This window comes from Panulirus ornatus, chromosome 8, assembly GCF_036320965.1.
Source record: "Panulirus ornatus isolate Po-2019 chromosome 8, ASM3632096v1, whole genome shotgun sequence".
In the NCBI taxonomy this organism is placed as follows: Eukaryota; Metazoa; Arthropoda; class Malacostraca; order Decapoda; family Palinuridae; genus Panulirus; species Panulirus ornatus.
The window spans coordinates 33,788,490-33,806,180 of NC_092231.1; the positions used below are offsets into that span (position 1 = coordinate 33,788,490).

Here is a 17,691-nt window from a genome sequence, read left to right on the forward strand (position 1 = left end):
GAAGAGAGGAAAGTGATTGGTTCTCAGTGAATGTAGGTTTGCGGCAGGGGTGTGTGATGTCTCCATGGTTGTTTAATTTGTTTATGGATGGGGTTGTTAGGGAGGTAAATGCAAGAGTCCTGGAAAGAGGGGCAAGTATGAAGTCTGTTGGGGATGAGAGAGCTTGGGAAGTGAGTCAGTTGTTGTTCGCTGATGATACAGCGCTGGTGGCTGATTCATGTGAGAAACTGCAGAAGCTGGTGACTGAGTTCGGTAAAGTGTGTGGAAGAAGAAAGTTAAGAGTAAATGTGAATAAGAGCAAGGTTATTAGGTACAGTAGGGTTGAGGGTCAAGTCAATTGGGAGGTGAGTTTGAATGGAGAAAAACTGGAGGAAGTGAAGTGTTTTAGATATCTGGGAGTGGATCTGTCAGCGGATGGAACCATGGAAGCGGAAGTGGATCATAGGGTGGGGGAGGGGGCGAAAATTTTGGGAGCCTTGAAAAATGTGTGGAAGTTGAGAACATTATCTCGGAAAGCAAAAATGGGTATGTTTGAAGGAATAGTGGTTCCAACAATGTTGTATGGTTGCGAGGCGTGGGCTATGGATAGAGTTGTGCGCAGGAGGATGGATGTGCTGGAAATGAGATGTTTGAGGACAATGTGTGGTGTGAGGTGGTTTGATCGAGTAAGTAACGTAAGGGTAAGAGAGATGTGTGGAAATAAAAAGAGCGTGGTTGAGAGAGCAGAAGAGGGTGTTTTGAAATGGTTTGGGCACATGGAGAGAATGAGTGAGGAAAGATTGACCAAGAGGATATATGTGTCGGAGGTGGAGGGAACGAGGAGAAGAGGGAGACCAAATTGGAGGTGGAAAGATGGAGTGAAAAAGATTTTGTGTGATCGGGGCCTGAACATGCAGGAGGGTGTAAGGAGAGCAAGGAATAGAGTGAATTGGAGCGATGTGGTATACAGGGGTTGACGTGCTGTCAATGGAGTGAATCAAGGCATGTGAAGCGTCTGGGGTAAACCATGGAAAGCTGTGTAGGTATGTATATTTGCGTGTGTGGACGTGTGTATGTACATGTGTATGGGGGGGGGGTTGGGCCATTTCTTTCGTCTGTTTCCTTGCGCTACCTCGCAAACGCGGGAGACAGCGACAAAGTATAAAAAAAAAAAAAGAAAAAAATATATATATATATACCTGGTTTAAAAAGAGAGATATACATAAGTATACTTATGTAAGTAGGAGAGATGGCCAGAGAGCGTTATTGGATTACGTGTTAATTGACAGGTGCGCGAAAGAGAGACTTTTGGATGTTAATGTGCTGAGAGGTGCAACTGGAGGGATGTCTGATCATTATCTTGTGGAGGCTAAGGTGAAGATTTGTATGGGTTTTCAGAAAAGAAGAGTGAATGTTGGGGTGAAGAGGGTGGTGAGAGTAAGTGAGCTTGGGAAGGAGACTTGTGTGAGGAAGTACCAGGAGAGACTGAGTACAGAATGGAAAAAGGTGAGAACAATGGAAGTAAGGGGAGTGGGGGAGGAATGGGATGTATTTAGGGAATCAGTGATGGATTGCGCAAAAGATGCTTGTGGCATGAGAAGATTGGGAGGTGGGTTGATTAGAAAGGGTGGTGAGTGGTGGGATGAAGAAGTAAGAGTATTAATGAAAGAGAAGAGAGAGGCATTTGGACGATTTTTGCATGGAAAAAATGCAATTGAGTGGGAGATGTATAGAAGAAAGAGACAGGAGGTCAAGAGAAAGGTGCAAGAGGTGAAAAAAAGGGCAAATGAGAGTTGGGGTGAGAGAGTATCATTAAATTTTAGGGAGAATAAAAAGATGTTCTGGAAGGAGGTAAATAAAGTGCGTAAGACAAGGGAGCAAATGGGAACTTCAGTGAAGGGCGCAAACGGGGAGGTGATAACAAGTAGTGGGGATGTGAGAAGGAGATGGAGTGAGTATTTTGAAGGTTTGTTGAATGTGTTTGATGATAGAGTGGCAGATATAGGGTGTTTTGGTCGAGGTGGTGTGCAAAGTGAGAGGGTTAGGGAAAATGATTTGGTAAACAGAGAAGAGGTAGTAAAAGCTTTGCGGAAGATGAAAGCTGGCAAGGCAGCAGGTTTGGATGGTATTGCAGTGGAATTTATTAAGAAAGGGGGTGACTGTATTGTTGACTGGTGGGTAAGGTTATCTAATGTATGTATGACTCATGGTGAGGTGCCTGAGGATTGGCGGAATACGTGCATAGTGCCATTGTACAAAGGCAAAGGGGATAAGAGTGAGTGCTCAAATTACAGAGGTATAAGTTTGTTGAGTATTCCTGGTAAATTATATGGGAGGGTATTGATTGAGAGGGTGAAGGCATGTACAGAGCATTAGATTGGGGAAGAGCAGTGTGGTTTCAGAAGTGGTAGAGGATGTGTGGATCAGGTGTTTGCTTTGAAGAATGTATGTGAGAAATACTTAGAAAAGCAAATGGATTTGTATGTAGCATTTATGGATCTGGAGAAGGCATATGACAGAGTTGATAGAGATGCTCTGTGGAAGGTATTAAGAATATATGGTGTGGGAGGCAAGTTGTTAGAAGCGGTGAAAAGTTTTTATCGAGGATGTAAGGCATGTGTACGTGTAGGAAGAGAGGAAAGTGATTGGTTCTCAGTGAATGTAGGTTTGCGTCAGGGGTGTGTGATGTCTCCATGGTTGTTTAATTTGTTTATGGATGGGGTTGTTAGGGAGGTGAATGCAAGAGTTTTGGAAAGAGGGGCAAGTATGAAGTCTGTTGGGGATGAGAGAGCTTGGGAAGTGAGTCAGTTGTTGTTCGCTGATGATACAGTGCTGGTGGCTGATTCATGTGAGAAACTGCAGAAGCTGGTGACTGAGTTTGGTAAAGTGTGTGAAAGAAGAAAGTTAAGAGTAAATGTGAATAAAAGCAAATGGATTTGTATGTAGCATTTATGGATCTGGAGAAGGCATATGATAGAGTTGATAGAGATGCTCTGTGGAAGGTATTAAGAATATATGGTGTGGGAGGCAAGTTGTTAGAAGCAGTGAAAAGTTTTTATCGAGGATGTAAGGCATGTGTACGTGTAGGAAGAGAGGAAAGTGATTGGTTCTCAGTGAATGTAGGTTTGCGGCAGGGGTGTGTGATGTCTCCATGGTTGTTTAATTTGTTTATGGATGGGGTTGTTAGGGAGGTGAATGCAAGAGTTTTGGAAAGAGGGGCAAGTATGAAGTCTGTTGGGGATGAGAGAGCTTGGGAAGTGAGTCAGTTGTTGTTCGCTGATGATACAGCGCTGGTGGCTGATTCATGTGAGAAACTGCAGAAGCTGGTGACTGAGTTTGGTAAAGTGTGTGGAAGAAGAAAGTTAAGAGTAAATGTGAATAAGAGCAAGGTTATTAGGTACAGTAGGGTTGAGGGTCAAGTCAATTGGGAGGTGACTCTGAATGGAGAAAAACTGGAGGAAGTGAAGTGTTTTACATATCTGGGAGTGGATCTGGCAGCGGATGGAACCATGGAAGCGGAAGTGGATCATAGGGTGGAGGAGGGGGCGAAAATTCTGGGAGCCTTGAAGAATGTGTGGAAGTCGAGAACATTATCTCGGAAAGCAAAAATGGGTATGTTTGAAGGAATAGTGGTTCCAACAATGTTGTATGGTTGCGAGGCGTGGGCTATGGATAGAGTTGTGCGCAGGAGGATGGATGTGCTGGAAATGAGATGTTTGAGGACAATGTGTGGTGTGAGGTCGTTTGATCGAGTGAGTAACGTAAGGGTAAGAGAGATGTGTGGAAATAAAAAGAGCGTGGTTGAGAGAGCAGAAGAGGGTGTTTTGAAATGGTTTGGGCACATGGAGAGAATGAGTGAGGAAAGATTGACCAAGAGGATATATGTGTCAGAGGTGGAGGGAACGAGGAGAAGAGGGAGACCAAATTGGAGGTGGAAGGATGGAGTGAAAAAGATTTTGTGTGATCGGGGCCTGAGCATGCAGGAGGGTGAAAGGAGGGCGGGGAATAGAGTGAATTGGAGCGATGTGGTATACCGGGGTTGATGTGCTGTCAGTGGATTGAATCAAGGCATGTGAAGCGTTTGGGGTAAACCTTGGAAAGTTGTGTAGGTATGTATATTTGCGTGTGTGGACGTATGTATATACATGTGTATGGGGGTGGGTTGGGCCATTTCTTTCGTCTGTTTCCTTCGCAAACGCGGGAGACAGCGACAAAGCAAAAAAAAAAAAAAAAAATATATATATATATACATATATATCCCTGGGGATAGGGGAGAAAGAATACTTCCCACGCATTCATCACGTGTCGTAGAAGGTGAGTAAAGGGGACAGGAGCAGGGGGCTAGAAACCCTCCCATCCTTGTATTTTAACTTTCTAAAAGGGGAAACAGAAGAAGGAGTCACGCGGGGAGTGCTCATCCTCATCAAAGGCTCACACTGGGGTGTCTAAATGTGTGTAGATGTAACCAAGATGAGAAAAAAGGAGAGATAGGTAGTATCTTTGAGGAAAGGAACTTGGATGTTTTGGCTCTGAGTGAAACGAAGCTCAAGGGTAAAGGGGAAGAGTGGTTTGGGAATGTCTTGGGAGTAAAGTCAGGGGTTAGTGAGAGGACAAGAGCAAGGGAATGAGTAACACTACTCCTGAAACAGGAGTGGTGGGAGTATGTGATAGAGTGTAAGAAAGTAAACTCTAGACTGATATGGGTAAAACTGAAAGTTGGTGGAGAGAGATGGGTGATTATTGGTTCATATGCACCTGGGCATGAGAAGAAAGATCATGAGAGGCAAGTGCTTTGGGAGCAACTGAATGAGTGTGTCAGTGGTTTTGATGGACGAGACCGGGTTATAGTGATGGGTGATTTGAATGCAAAGGTGAGTAATGTGGCAGTTGAGGGAATAATTGGTATACATGGGGTGTTCAGTGTTGTAAATGGAAATGGTGAAGAGCTTGTAGATTTATGTGCTGAAAAAGGACTGATGACTGGGAAAACCTGGTTTAAAAAGAGAGATATATATATAAGTATACGTATGTAAGTAGGAGAGATGGCCAGAGAGCGTTATTGGATTATGTGTGAATTGATAGATGTGCGAAAGAGAGACTTTTGGATGTTAATGTGCTGAGAGGTGCATCTGGAGGGATGTCTGATCATTATCTTGTGGAGGCAAAGGTGAAGATTTGTAGAGGGTTTCAGAACCGAAGAGAGAATGTTGGGGTGAAAAGAGTGGTGAGATTAAGTGAGCTTGGGAAGGAGACTTGTGTGAGGAAGTACCAGGAGAGACTGTATACAGAATGGAAAAAGGTGAGAAAGGACGCAAGGGGAGTGGGGAAGGAATGGGTTGTATTTAGGGAAGCAGTGATGGCTTGAGCAAAAGATGCTTGTGGTATGAAAAGCGTGGGAGTTGGGCACAACAGAAAGGGTAGTGAGTGGTGGGATGAAGAAGAAAAATTATTAGTGAAAGCGAAGAGAGAGGCATTTGGACGATTTTTGCAAGGAAATAATGCAAATGAGTTGGAGATGTATAAAAGAAAGAGGCAGGAGGTCAAGAGAAAGATGCAAGAGGTGAAAAAGAGGGCAAATGAGAGTTGGGGTGAGAGAGTATCATTAAATTTTAGAGAGAATTAAATATGTTTTGGAAGGAGGTAAATAAAGTGCGTAAGACAAGGGAGCAAATGGGAACTTCAGTGAAGGGGGCTAATGGGGAGGTGATAACAAGTAGTGGTGATGTGAGAAGGAGATGGATTGAGTATCTTGAAGGTTTGTTGAATGTGTTTGATGATAGAGTGGCAGATATAGGGTGTTTTGTTCAAGGTGGTGTGCAAAGTGAGAGGGTTAGGGAAAATGATTTGGTAAACAGATAAGAGATAGTAAAAGCTTTGCGGAAGATGAAAGCTGGCAAGGCAGCAGGTTTGCATGGTATTGCAGTGGAATTATATTAAAAAAGGGGGTGACTGTATTGTTGACTGGTTGGTAAGGTTATCTAATGTATGTATGATTCATGGTGAGGTGCCTGAGGATTGGCGGAATGGGTGCATAGTGCCATTGTACAAAGGCAAAGGGGATAAAAGTGAGTACTCAAATTACAGAGGTATAAGTTTGTTGAGTATTCCTGGGAAATTATACGGGAGGGTATTGATTGAGAGGGTGAAGGTATGTACAGAGCATCAGATTGGGGAAGAGCAGTGTGGTTTCAGAAGTGGTAGAGGATGTGTGGATCCGGCGTTTGATTTGAAGAATGTATGTGAGAAATACTTAGAAAAGTAAATGGATTTGTATGTAGCATTATATCCCTGGGGATAGGGGAGAAAGAATACTTCCCACGTATTCCCTGCGTGTTGTAGAAGGCGACTAAAAGGGGAGGGAGCGGGGGGCTGGAAATCCTCCCCTCTCGTTTTTTTTTGATTTTCCAAAAGAAGGAACAGAGAATGAGGCCAGGTGAGGATATTCCCTCAGAGGCCCAGTCCTCTGTTCTTAACGCTACCTTGCTAACGCGGGAAATGGCAAATAGTATGAAAGAAAGAAAGAATGTAGCATTTATGGATCTGGAGAAGGCATATGATAAGAGTTGATAGAGATGCTCTGTGGAAGGTATTAAGAATATATGGTGTGGCAGGCAAGTTGTTAGAAGCAGTGAAAAGTTTTTATCAAGGATGTAAGGCATGTGTACGTGTAGGAAGAGAGGAAAGTGATTGGTTCTCAGTGAATGTAGGTTTGCGGCAGGGGTGTGTGATGGCTCCATGGTTGTTTAATTTGTTTATGGATGGGGTTGTTAGGGAGGTGAATGCAAGAGTTTTGGAAAGAGGGGCAAGTATGCACTCTCTTGTGGATGAGAGAGCTTGGGAAGTGAGTCAGTTGTTGTTCATCAATGATACAGTGCTGGTGGCTGATTCATGGGAGAAACTGCAGAAGCTGGTGACTGAGTTTGGTAAAGTGTGTGAAAGAAGAAAGTTAAGAGTAAACGTAAACAAGAGCAAGGTTATTAGGAACAGTAGGGTTGAGGGTCAAGTCAATTGGGAGATAAGTTTGAATGGAGAGAAACTGGAGGAAGTGAAGTGTTTTAGATATCTGGGAGTGGATCTGGCAGCGGATGGAAACATGGAAGCGGAAGTGAATCATAGGGTGGGGGAGGGGGCAAAAATTCTAGGAGCCTTGAAGAATGTTTGGAATTCGAGAACATTATCTCGGAAAGCAAAAATGGGTATGTTTGAAGGAATAGTGGTTCCAACAATGTTGTATGGTTGCAAGGCGTGGGCTATGGATAGAGCTGTGCGCAGGAGGGTGGATGTGCTGGAAATGAGATGTTTGAGGACAATATGTGATGTGAGGTGGTTTGATTGAGTAAGTAATGTAAGGGTGAGAGAGATGTGTGGAAATAAAAAGAGTATGGTTGAGAGAGCAGAATAGGGTGTTTTGAAATGGTTTGGTCACATGGAGTGAATGAGTGAGGAGAGATTGACCAAGAGGATATATGTGTCAGGGGTGGAGGGAATGAGGAGAAGTGGGAGACCAAATTGGAGGTGGAAAGATCGAGTGAAAAAGATTTTGAGTGATCGGGGCCTGAACATGTAGGAGGGTGAAAGGCGTGCAAGGAATAGAGTGAATTGGAGAGATGTGGTATATCGGGGTCGATGTGCTGTCAATGGATTGAATCAGGGCATGTGAAGCGTCTGGGGTAAACCATGGAAAGTTCTGTGGGGCCTGGATGTGGAAAGGGAGCTGTGGTTTCGGTGCATTATTACATGACAGCTAGAGACTGAGTGTGAACGAATGGGGCCTTTGTTATCTTTTCCAAGCGCTACCCCGCACACATGAGGGGGGAGGGGGTTGTTATTCCATATGTGGCGGGGTGGCGATGGGAATAAATAAAGGCAGACAGTATGAATTATGTACATGTGTATATATGTAATATGTCTGTGTGTGTGTATATATATGTATATGTTGAGATGTATAGGTATGTATATGTGCGTGTGTGGACGTGTATGTATAAAAATGTGTATGTGGGTGGGTTGGGCCATTCTTTCGTCTGTTTCCTTACGCTACCTCGCTAACACGGGAGACAGCGACAAAGCATAATAAATAAATAAAATAATAACAAATGAATATCATAAGGATACCAAAATTAACAATACATAAATGAGAGGGTTAGGGAAAATGATTTGGTAAACAGAGAAGAGGTAGTAAAAGCTTTGCGGAAGATGAAAGCCGGCAAGGCAGCAGGTTTGGATGGTATTGCAGTGGAATTTATTAAAAAAGGGGGTGACTGTATTGTTGACTGGTTGGTAAGGTTATTTAATGTATGTATGACTCATGGTGAGGTGCCTGAGGATTGGCGGAATGCGTGCATAGTGCCATTGTACAAAGGCAAAGGGGAAAAGAGTGAGTGCTCAAATTACAGAGGTATAAGTTTGTTGAGTATTCCTGGTAAACTATATGGGAGGGTATTGATTGAGAGGGTGAAGGCATGTACAGAGCATCAGATTGGGGAAGAGCAGTGCGGTTTCAGAAGTGGTAGAGGATGTGTGGATCAGGTGTTTGCTTTGAAGAATGTATGTGAGAAATACTTAGAAAAGGAAATGGATTTGTATGTAGCATTTATGGATCTGGAGAAGGCATATGATAGAGTTGATAGAGATGCTCTGTGGAAGGTATTAAGAATATATGGTGTGGGAGGCAAGTTGTTAGAAGCAGTGAAAAGTTTTTATCGAGGATGTAAGGCATGTGTACGTGTAGGAAGAGAGGAAAGTGATTGGTTCTCAGTGAATGTAGGTTTGCGGCAGGGGTGTGTGATGTCTCCATGGTTGTTTAATTTGTTTATGGATGGGGTTGTTAGGGAGGTAAATGCAAGAGTCCTGGAAAGAGGGGCAAGTATGAAGTCTGTTGGGGATGAGAGAGCTTGGGAAGTGAGTCAGTTGTTGTTCGCTGATGATACAGCGCTGGTGGCTGATTCATGTGCGAAACTGCAGAAGCTGGTGACTGAGTTTGGTAAAGTGTGTGGAAGAAGAAAGTTAAGAGTAAATGTGAATAAGAGCAAGGTTATTAGGTACAGTAGGGTTGAGGGTCAAGTCAATTGGGAGGTGAGTTTGAATGGAGAAAAACTGGAGGAAGTGAAGTGTTTTAGATATCTGGGAGTGGATCTGTCAGCGGATGGAACCATGGAAGCGGAAGTGGATCATAGGGTGGGGGAGGGGGCGAAAATTTTGGGAGCCTTGAAAAATGTGTGGAAGTCGAGAACATTATCTCGGAAAGCAAAAATGGGTATGTTTGAAGGAATAGTGGTTCCAACAATGTTGTATGGTTGCGAGGCGTGGGCTATGGATAGAGTTGTGCGCAGGAGGATGGATGTGCTGGAAATGAGATGTTTGAGGACAATGTGTGGTGTGAGGTGGTTTGATCGAGTAAGTAACGTAAGGGTAAGAGAGATGTGTGGAAATAAAAAGAGCGTGGTTGAGAGAGCAGAAGAGGGTGTTTTGAAATGGTTTGGGCACATGGAGAGAATGAGTGAGGAAAGATTGACCAAGAGGATATATGTGTCGGAGGTGGAGGGAACGAGGAGAAGAGGGAGACCAAATTGGAGGTGGAAAGATGGAGTGAAAAAGATTTTGTGTGATCGGGGCCTGAACATGCAGGAGGGTGAAAGGAGGGCAAGGAATAGAGTGAATTGGAGCGATGTGGTATACAGGGGTTGACGTGCTGTCAGTGGATTGAATCAAGGCATGTGAAGCGTCTGGGGTAAACCATGGAAAGCTGTGTAGGTATGTATATTTGCGTGTGTGGACGTGTGTATGTACGTGTGTATGGGGGTTGGGCCATTTCTTTCGTCTGTTTCCTCGCGCTACCTCGCAAACGCGGGAGACAGCGACAAAGTATAAAAAAAAAAAAAAAAAAAAAAAATAAGAAAACATGAAGGAAAAAGGCAGTGAGGCCTCCCCTGAACAAGGGGTTGCAACTGATACAAGTTGGTATGGATGGAGGGCCCAAAAAATATTTAACCTACATCTAAATGATATAAGAAATCAAACTACAGCAGAATTGTTCTAAGCCAGAATGATCCATAACAGAAGAGCAAATGATAAAAAAAACATTGTCATTGATGAGAAAAAAAAAGGGGGGGAGGCAGCAACCAGGCAATAGCAACATCTGAAATGAATTAACATTTATCTTATGGTTATGTGTTTGAAAAGAATATACAAGTCTGGAAAGAATAAACTTACATTGTTATATCCATTTGTTTGGAAGTATATGTGCGTGTGTGGGCGTTTATGCATATACATGTGTATGTGGGTGGTTGGGCCATTCTTTCGTCTGTTTTCTTGCGCTACCTCGCTAACGTGGGCGACAGCAACAAAGTATGATAAAATAAGTATTGTTTGGAAGAGTTATCCCTGGGGAAAGGGGAGAAAGAATACTTCCCATGTATTCCCATTTGTCATAGAAGGCGACTAAAGGGGGCGGGAACAGGGGGGGGACTAGAAACCCCTATCCTTGTATGTAACTTTCTAAAAGGGGAAACAGGAGAAGGAGTCAAGCGGGGAGAGCTTATTCTCCTCGAAGACTCAGAATGGGGTGTCTGAATATGTGGATGTAACCAAGATGAGAAGAAAGGAGAGACAGATAGTATGTTTGAGGAAAGAAACCTGGATGTTTTGGCTCTGAGTGAAACAAAACTCAAGGGCAAAGGGAAAAGTGGTTTGGGAATGTCTTGGGAGTAAAGTACGGAGTTGGTGAGAGGACAAGAGCAAAGGAAGGAGTAGCACTACTCCTAAAGCAGTTGTTGAGGGAGTATGCATGTGACATAGTGTAAGAAAGTAAATTCTAGATTGATGTGGGTAGAACTGAAAGTGGATGGAGAGAAATGGGTGATTATTGGTGCCTATGCAACTGGTCAGGAGAAGAAAGATAATGAGAGGCAGGTGTTTTGGGAGTATTTGAGTGAGTATATCATCAGCTTTGATGCATGACACCGTTATAGTGATGTGTGATTTGAATGCGAAGGTGAGTAATGTGGCAGTTGAGGGTATAATTGGTGTGCATGGGGTGTTCAGTGTAGTAAATGGAAATGGTGATGAGCCTGTGTATCTGTGTGTTGAAAAATGACTGGTGACTGGGAATACCTGGTTTAAAAAGAGAGATACACCAGTATACATATGTGAGTAGGAGAGATGGTCAAAGGGCATTATTGGACTACATAATAATTGACAGGCATGTAAAAGAGAGACTTTTGGATGTTAACGTGCTGAGAGGGGCAGCTGGAGAGATATCTGATCACTATTTTGTGGAGGTGAAGGTGAATAATTGTAGAGGTTTTCAGAAAAGAAAAGAAAATGTTGGGGAGAGGAGAGTGGTGACAGTAAGTGAGCTTGGAAAGTAGACTTGTGTGAGGAAGTACCAGGAGAGACTGAGTACAGAATGGAAAAAGGATGGCAGCAAATGACGTGAGGGGGAGTGGGCGAGGAATGGGATGTATTTAGGGAAGCAGTGATGGCTTGTGCAAAAGATGCTTATGGCATGAGAAAGGTGGAAGGTGGGCAGATTAGAAAAGGTAGTGAGTAGTGGGATAAAGAAGTAAGATTGTTAGTGAAGGAGAAGAGAGTGGCATTTGGATGAGTCTTGCAGGAAAGTGCAAATGACTAGGATATATATATGAAAACAATGTGGCAGGAGGTCAAGAGAAAGGTGCAAGAAGTGAAAAAGAAGGCAAGTGAGAGTTGGGGTGAGAGAATATCATTAAATTTTAGGAAGAGTAAAAAGATGCTTTGGAAGAAGGTAAAAAAATGTGTGCAAGACAAGAGAACAAGTGAAAACTTCAGTGAAGGGGGCAAATGGGGAGGTAATAACAAGTAGTGATGACGTGAGAGGGAGATGGAGTGAGTATTTTGAAGATTTGTTGAATGTGTTTGATGAGAGAGTGGCAGATATAGGGCATTTTGGTTAGGGTGGTGTGCAAAGTGAGAGGGTGAGGGAGAATGGTTTGGTAAACAGAGAAAAGGCAATGAAAGCTTTAAGGGAGATGAAAGATGGAAAGGCAGAAGGTTTGGATGGCATTGCAGTGGAATTTATTAAAAAAAGGGGTGAATGTGTCATTGACTGGTTGGTAAGTATATTCAATGTATGTATGAATCATGGTGAAGTGCCTGAGGATTGGTAGAATGCTTGCATAGTGCCATTGAACAAAGGCAAAGATAAAGATGAGAGTTCAAATTACAGAGGAATAAGTTTGCTGAGTATGCCTGGGAAATTATATGGGAGGGTATTGATTGAGAGGAAGAGGGCATGTACAGAGCATCAGATTGGGGAAGAGCAGTGTGGTTTCAGAAGTGGTAGAGGATGTGTGGATCAGGTGTTTGTTTTGAAGAATGTATGTGAAGTATTTGGAAAAACAGATGGATTTGTGTGTAGCATTTATGGATCTGGAGAGGGCATATGATAAGGTTCATAGAGATGCTTTGTGGAAGGTCTTAAGAGTATATGGTGTGAGAGGTAAGTTGCTAAAAGCAGGGAAACGTTTTTACCAAGGATGTCAGGCATGTGTATGAGTAGGAAGAGAAGAAAGTGATTGGTTCCCAGTGAATGTTGGTTTCAAGCAGGGGTGCGTCATGCCCCCCATGGTTGGTTAGTCCGTTTATGGATGGGGTGGTTAGGGAGGCAAATACAAGAGTTTTGGAGAGAGAGGCAAGTATGCAGTCTATTGTGGATGAGACAGCTTGGGAAGTGAGTCAATGTTGTTCGCCAATGATACAGCGCTGTTGGCTGATTTGAGTGAGAAACTGCAGAGGTTGGTGACTGAGTTTGGTAAAGTGTGTATAAGGAGAAGTTGAGAGTAAATGTTGAGAAGGGTTGAGGGATGAGTTGACTGAGAGGTAAGTCTGAATGGAGAAAAACTGAAGGAAGTGAAGAGTCTTAGATATCTGGGAATGGACTTAGCAGCGGATAGAACCATGGAAATGGAAGTGAGTCATAGGGTGGGAGAGAGGGCAAAGGTTCTGGGAGCATAGAAGAATGTGTGGAAGGCAAGAACGTTATCTCAGAGAGCAAAAATGGATATGTATGAAGGAATAATGTGTCCAACAATGTTATATGGTAGCGAGGCATGGGCTATAGATAGGGTTGTATGGAGGAGGGTGGATGTGTTGGAAATGAGATGTCTGAGGACAATATGTGGTGTGAGGTGGTTTGATCGAGTAAGTAATGAAAGGGTAAGACAGATGTGTGGTAATAAGATCATGGTTGAGAAAGCAGGAAAGGGTGTGGTGAAATGGTTTGGTCACATGGAGAGAATAAGTGAGGAAAGATTGACAAAAAGGATATATATGTCAGAGGTGGAGGGAAGAAGGAGAACCAGGAGACCAAATTGGAGGTAGAAGGATGTAGTGAAAAAGATTTTGAGAGATTAGGGCCTAAACATGCAGGAGTGTGAAAGGCGTGCAAGGAATAGAGTGAATTGGAACGATGTATACCAGGGTCACCATGCTGTCAATGGACTGAACCAGGGCATGTGAAGTGTCTGGGGTAAACCATGGAAAGTTTTGTGGGGCCTGGATGTGGAAAGGGAGCTGTGGTTTCAGTGCATCATACATGACAGCTAGAGACTGAGTGTGAATGAATGTGGCCTTTCTTGTCTTTTCCTAGCACTATCTTGTATGCATGCAGGGGGAGGGAGGTGTCATTTCATGTGTGGTGGGGTGGTGATAGAATAAATAAAAGCAGCAAGTATGAATTTTGTACATGTGTGTATATGTATATGTCTGAGTATGTATATATATATATATACGCTGAAATGTATAGGCATGTGCATGTGTTGACGTGTATGTATATACATGTATATATAGGTGGGTTGGGCCATTCTTTCGTTTGTTTCCTTGCACTACCTCCCTAATGCGGGAGACAGTGACAAAATATAATAATATGAGAGATGGGCAGATTAGAAAAGGTAGTGAGGTGTGGGATGAAGAAGTAAGATTATTAGTGAAAGAGAAGAGAGAGGAATTTGGACGAGTTTTGCCAGGAAATAGTGCAAATGAATGGGAGATGTATAAAATAAAGAGGCAGAAGGTAAAGAGAAAGGTGCAAGAGGTGAAATGAGAGTTGGGGCGAGAGAGTACCATTAAATTTTAGGGAGAATCAAAAGATGTTTTGGAAGGAGGTAAATAAAGAGCGTAAGACAAGAGAACAAATGGGAACATCGGTGAAGGGGACTAACGGGGAGGTGATAACAAGTAGTGATGATGTGAGAAGGAGATGGAGTGAGTATTTTGAAGGTTTGTTGAATGTGCTAGATGATAGAGTGGCAGATATAGGGTGTTTTGGACGAGGTGGTGTGTGAAGTGAGAAGGTTAGGAAGAATGATTTAGTAAACAGAGAAGAGGTAGTAAAAGCTTTGTGGAAGATGAAAGCCGGCAAGGCTGCGGGTTTGGATGGTATTGCAGTGGAATTTATTAAAAAAGGGGGTGACTATGTTGTTGACTGGTTGGTAAGGATATTCAATGTATGTATGACTCATGGTGAGGTGCCTGAGGATTGACGGAAAGCATGCATAGCGCCACTGTACAAAGGCAAAGGGGATACAGGTGAGTGCTCAAATTACAGAGGTATAAGTTTGTTGAGTATTCCTGGGAAATTATATGGGAGGGTACTGACTGAGAGTGTGAAGGCATGTACAGAGCATCAGATTGGGGAAGGGCAGTGTGGTTTCAGAAGTGGTAGAGGATGGTGTGGATCAGGTGTTTGCTTTGAAGAATTTATGTGAGAAATACTTAGAAAAGCAAATGGATTTTTATGTAGCATTTATGGATCTGGAGAAGGCATATGATAGAGTTGATAGAGAAGCTTTGTGGAAAGTCTTAAGAGTACATGGTGTGAGGGGCAAGTTGCTGGAAGCAGTGAAAAGTTTTTATCCAGGATGTAAGACATGTGTACGAGTAGGAAGAGAGGAAAGTGAGTGGTTCTCAGGGAATGTTGGTTTGTGGCAGGGGTGTGTGATGTCTCCATGGTTGTTTAATTTGTTTATGGATGAGGTTGTTAGGGAAGTGAATGCAAGAATGTTGGAGAGAGGGGCAAGTATGCAGTCTGTTGTGAATGAGAGGGCTTGGGAAGTGAGTCAGTTGTTGTTCACTGATGATACAGCGCTGGTTGCTGATTCGGGTGAGAAACTGCAGAAGCTGGTGACAGAGTTCAGTAAAGTGTGTGAAAGAAGAACGGTGAGAGTGAATGTGAATAAGAGCAAGGCTATTAGGTACAGTAGGGTTGAGGGTCAAGTCAATTGGGAGGTAAGTTTGAATGGAGAAAAACTGGAGGAAATGAAGTGTTTTAGATATCTGGGAGTGGATTTGGCAGTGGATGGAACCATGGAAGCAGAAGTGAGTCACAGGGTGGGGGAGGGTGCAAAAGTTTTGGGAGCATTGAAAAATGTGTGGAAGCCAAAAACATAATCTCGCAAAGTAAAAATGGGTATGTTTGAAGGAATAGTGGTTCCAACAATGTTTATGGTTGCGAGGCATGGGATATAGATTAGGTTGTGCGAAGGAGGGTGGATGTGTTGGAAATGAAATGTTTCAAGACAATATGTGGTGTGAGGTGGTTTGATCGAGTAAGCAATGATAGGGTAAGAGTGATGTGTGGTAAAAAAAAAAAAAAGTGTGGTTGAGAGAGCAGAAGAGGGTGCATTGAAATAGTTTGGTCACATGGAAAGAATGAGTGAGGAAAGATTGACAAAGAGGATATATGTGTGTCAGAGGTGGAGGGAACGAGAAGTGGGAGACCAAATTGGAGGTGGAAGGATGGAGTGAAACAGATTTTGAGTGATCGTGGCCTGAACATATAGGAGGGCGAAAGGTGTACAAGGAATAGAGTGGATTTGAACAATATGGTGTACCAGGGTCGATGTGCTGGTAATGGATTGAACCAGGGAATGTGAAGCGTCTGGGGTAAACCATGGAAAGTTTTGTGGGGCCTGGATGTGAAAAGGGAGCTACGGTTTCGGTGCAATACACCTGACAGCTAGAGACTGAGTGTGAATGAATGTGGCCTTTGTTGTCTTTTCCTAGTGCTACCTCATGTTCGTGTGGGGGAGGGGGGTGCCATTTTATATGTGATGGGGTGGCGACGGGAATGGATGAAGGATGCAAGTTTGGATATGTACATGTGTATATATGTTTATGTCTGTGTATGTTTTTTTTTTTTTTTCTTTTTTATACTTTGTCGCTGTCTCCCGCGTTTGCGAGGTAGCGCAAGGAAACAGACGAAAGAAATGGCCCAACCCCCCCCCCATACACATGTACATACATCCACACACGCAAATATACATACCTACACAGCTTTCCATGGTTTACCCCAGACGCTTCACATGCCTTGATTCAATCCACTGACAGCACGTCAACCCCTGTATACCACATCGCTCCAATTCACTCTATTCCTTGCCCTCCTTTCACCCTCCTGCATGTTCAGGCCCCGATCACACAAAATCTTTTTCACTCCATCTTTCCACCTCCAATTTGGTCTCCCTCTTCTCCTCGTTCCCTCCACCTCCGACACATATATCCTCTTGGTCAATCATTCCTCACTCATTCTCTCCATGTGCCCAAACCATTTCAAAACACCCTCTTCTGCTCTCTCAACCATGCTCTTTTTATTTCCACACATCTCTCTTACCCTTACGTTACTTACTCGATCAAACCACCTCACACCACACATTGTCCTCAAACATCTCATTTCCAGCACATCCATCCTCCTGCGCACATCTCTATCCATAGCCCACGCCTCGCAACCATACAACATTGTTGGAACCACTATTCCTTCAAACATACCCATTTTTGCTTTCCGAGATAATGTTCTCGACTTCCACACATTTTTCAAGGCTCCCAAAATTTTCACCCCCTCCCCCACCCTATGATCCACTTCCGCTTCCATGGTTCCATCCGCTGACAGATCCACTCCCAGATATCTAAAACACTTCACTTCCTCCAGTTTTTCTCCATTCAAACTCACCTCCCAATTGACTTGACCCTCACCCCTACTGTACCTAATAACCTTGCTCTTATTCACATTTACTCTTAACTTTCTTCTTCCACACACTTTACACTCAGTCACCAGCTTCTGCAGTTTCTCACATGAATCAGCCACCAGCGCTGTATCATCAGCGAACAACAACTGACTCACTTCCCAATGTATACGTTGAAATGTATAGGTATTTATATGTGCATGGGCGGGCATTTATGTATATACATGTGTATGTGGGTGGGTTCAGCCATTCTTTCATCTGTTTCCTTGTGCTTCCTTGTTAAAGCGGGAGACAGAAACTAAGAATAATAAATATAAATAAAATCAAAGGGTATTAGTAAACTGACAGGATTTTAATAATTCATCACTTCAGACAGGCATAAAATAAATAATTCTTCAATTCAAACTTAAGACTGCTACCTTGTTCTCATTATTCACCAGGCCTTAATCATTACTCTATCACTATCAGTTATAAAACAGGCTTTTCATGTTTTTTCATCACTTTCAGTCAAGTAGTAAAACAAGTGTTTATTCTTTATGAACATAAAATAATTATGCTGAGGTGTATATGTGGGAATCCTAGCTCTATAAAACTGAATCAAGGGTAATAAATGTAAATTTCATACACACAAATTAAGTATAAGTGAAGGTTGTAAGTATCAATCTTACTCATTTAATTTCTGTCATCTTTGTCTAGCAACTTGTCACAGGCAGAGCTTACC

At 43.0% G+C, this 17,691-nt stretch overlaps 1 protein-coding gene across 1 annotated transcript in view; it reads right to left on the reverse strand.

Moving 5' to 3' along the window:
- The window catches only part of LOC139749894 (PAX3- and PAX7-binding protein 1), a 393,872-nt gene that overhangs the window by 135,257 nt on the left and 240,924 nt on the right, over positions 1 to 17,691 (reverse strand).